Consider the following 3,196-nt stretch of genomic DNA (forward strand, 5'->3'; position numbering starts at 1 on the left):
GACCTCTAGTTTTTGTGATTTTAATTTTCCCTTTGATTAGAAGGAAAAACTAGCGTGCTAAGGCTATTTTGAAGCCACACTCGCTCGTTTCCCTTACCCAAGGGGGTTTCTCAGGCAAATGGACCCTATAACTAGCATGAGATGCAAATATCCTAAAATGGAGGGAAAAGGGGTTCGAGGGGCATGCAAAATGATAAAACTAGAGAAAGTTGCATGATATGTGGTGAACAAGCAAATGATGCACTAATGAAAAGAAAGGAAAAAGCCTATTGGGTCTAGCGTTGGACTAGCCCATTCTATGAATTCCGACTAGCGTTGGACTAGTGGAAACATACATTCATCCATTCCATTCGTCTACACTACAGAAAGCTAGTAGACATGCCAAACGCCCATAAACACGTAGCACGTAACACTTAACATGCTCGACTAGATGCAAAACCTAATAAAGTAAGTTAACACATAGTAACTAAGCATGCAAGACAAATAAGACGATTAAAGCCCTAACTATTACATTTGCTAGCTAAAACAAAGGGGAAAGGGAAAATGGACCAAATTACTTGCTATGCCCTATCTATTACAAGCCAAGAGGTGTACACATACCCCATAAATGAAAATAAAAGAAAGATTTAAAAATGAAATAAAAGTAAATAAATGAAAGGCATTAATAAACATTTAAGAAAACCAAGTAGGCATGCAATTTTCATTTAGCAAGTTGGATCACATAGGGAGATACAAAAAAAGATAAAAGAAAGTATACCGTCCCCTTTTGTGGTGCTAATAAGTTGGAAAAGATTCTAAATTGGAGCTACAACCACTAAACAAAGGATTAATGTACCAATTTAATAGTAAATCAAACAACACAAATTCTTCAAAAACAAAAATTAAAGAACCACTAATAACTATGAAATTGAACCATTAGATCCCTATTAAAATCAAGTTTGACCAATTCGCTACTGTGAGTCAAGTATCCTTCTCCACTACACTCAAAGGAAGCAGGTAATAACCACGAAAGCAAGAAACAAAGTGCAGTAAACATCCTTTCGGCAATTTACAAAATCCAGCTTTCAAACACAATCGAATCCAAACACAAGGCTTTAAACTAGGCGGCAAGCCATCACCCAAACAAATAGAAAGAAAAAACTGAGCAAAATCCAGTGCAAACACAAAATCCAGCAATTTACAAAATCCAGCAATTCGGCAATTTACAAAATCCAGCTTTCAAACACAATCAAATCCAAACGCAAGGCTTTAAACTAGGCGGCAAGCCATCATCCAAACAAATAGAAAGAAAAACTGAGCAAAATCCAGTGCAAACACAAATAAAGTACGTTTAGCAAGTTGAAAAAATCTGGAACATATAAAACTGATTTGGCAAGTTGAAATGCATTTTCCAGCAAGTGCTTGGGCATGAATCCGAATTTACCTCGGTTGAATAATTATGTTAAGAGCTTACTATTTTTATTTCATTTTTCTGGTTTGGACATGCTTATAAACTCTTAAATTCCTTATGCACGTATCAAGCTAGCATATGAATAATTCCAGCTCAGAAATCAAGTTCAAATAATATCCACAACCATCAAAATTTCCAGAAATTTTTCTGTTTGGTCCGGATGATCTTGCCTTAAGGCAGATTGCACTTTTGAATTTTTATTCCCCTGTTTTAAAACTTACTAGTCAACTACATGCAGGCCTAATTAACTTGTCATTACTAATTAATCAAGATTAAGGCTCCAAAACAGAAAAACTAAACCGAATGAGGCTACATTAGCAAGATAACCTCTCGGCAGTCACTTTCCATCAAAACAAAATTTCCTTAGCTTTTTATTTCTTCATCCGGCTTCATGAAATGATCATGCAAGGCCTTAATCCTAATAATCATCCAAAATCCAGTTAGTCCAGCTCCATTTCATGCTCAGATTATCACAGGGAATCAGAAATAAAATTGCATTTTCATCTCAGCTCTCGGCTGGAACATCAACATCCAAAACAGAAATTTCTAATGGCTTAATATCATCATCCGACTGCCTAACCTCACATGCATATTACTAGATGACTTAAACTTCTTGGTTTTGATTAGTTAGACACTTAATCCAACTCAGATTGTCGCATAAAGTCAGAAATAAAAACTACAATTCCAAGCAAGCTCCTCGGCAGAAATGTTTTTAACCAAAACAGAAATTTTCCACAGCTTTGGTTTCATCATCTAATTACCCAAATTAACACATGCAAGGTCACGGCTGGCTTAAACTACCTCTGATTATCCATTTTTAGTCCAGAAAATTTACCTCAAAGCAAGCTAAGACCACACACGAAAATCTGAAAAATTTCTGCTCCCTTTCGGCTCTCACGCACGCGACAGGTTTGCTGGTTCTGGTTTGGTGTAGCGGCTTCAACTGGTGGAGGTGGAATGTTGGAGTTGCTGGAAACGGTTGCAGCTGGTTGAAGTTTTGCTCACGGTTTCTCTCTGCCTTTCTTCCAGCTCACGGTCAGAACAAAACGGACAGAAGATTTCAACTCGCGTTTCCTCCCTTGCTCTCGGATGCCTCACGATGAAAAATGAAGTGCCGTGGTTTGCGGTGTCGGAATCCAAAGGAAGAGGGATGGTTCCGTGGTTTTGAGTGTAGAAGTCGTTGAGTGTTGTGTTGGTAGTGCATTTTGATTGGTTGAATGGTGCGGTGCTGAAGCTTCTGTCCGAGGAGCTGTTTGTGCAGAGAAGGAATTAACATTTGTGGTTTGTGTCAGTGAAAATGAAGGAATGGTATCGTGTCTTGTGGTTGTGGAATAAAATGTGAAGTAGAGTGATTGATGTGGTGCCGTGGTTATGGAGATGTTTTTTTTTATTTTTTTATCTTAATTATTTAACAAAAATAATAGTAAAACTAAATAATAATAAAAACAACAATTTTAATTACAAACACATCGAAATAAACAAACTAAAAATAACAAAATTACCATTTTCGATCTTTTCTTTCATTTTTCATCATTTCTCATCATTTTTTTTTTCAAAATAAATTAACAAAAATAAACCAAAATGCCAAAAAATTAAATTTGAACGTATTTTGTGAACAATTTTCCTTTTTTTCTCTTTTTCCATGATTTTTCTACGTTAAAACTTAAAAATTAAAATAGAAACTAGAAACTAAAAAAACTAAAAGCAACCACGACAAATGAGAATAAAAAGTAAAAGAAATTACAC

The sequence above is a fragment of the Coffea eugenioides genome, chromosome 8 (genome assembly GCF_003713205.1).
Source record: "Coffea eugenioides isolate CCC68of chromosome 8, Ceug_1.0, whole genome shotgun sequence".
Taxonomy (NCBI): Eukaryota; Viridiplantae; Streptophyta; class Magnoliopsida; order Gentianales; family Rubiaceae; genus Coffea; species Coffea eugenioides.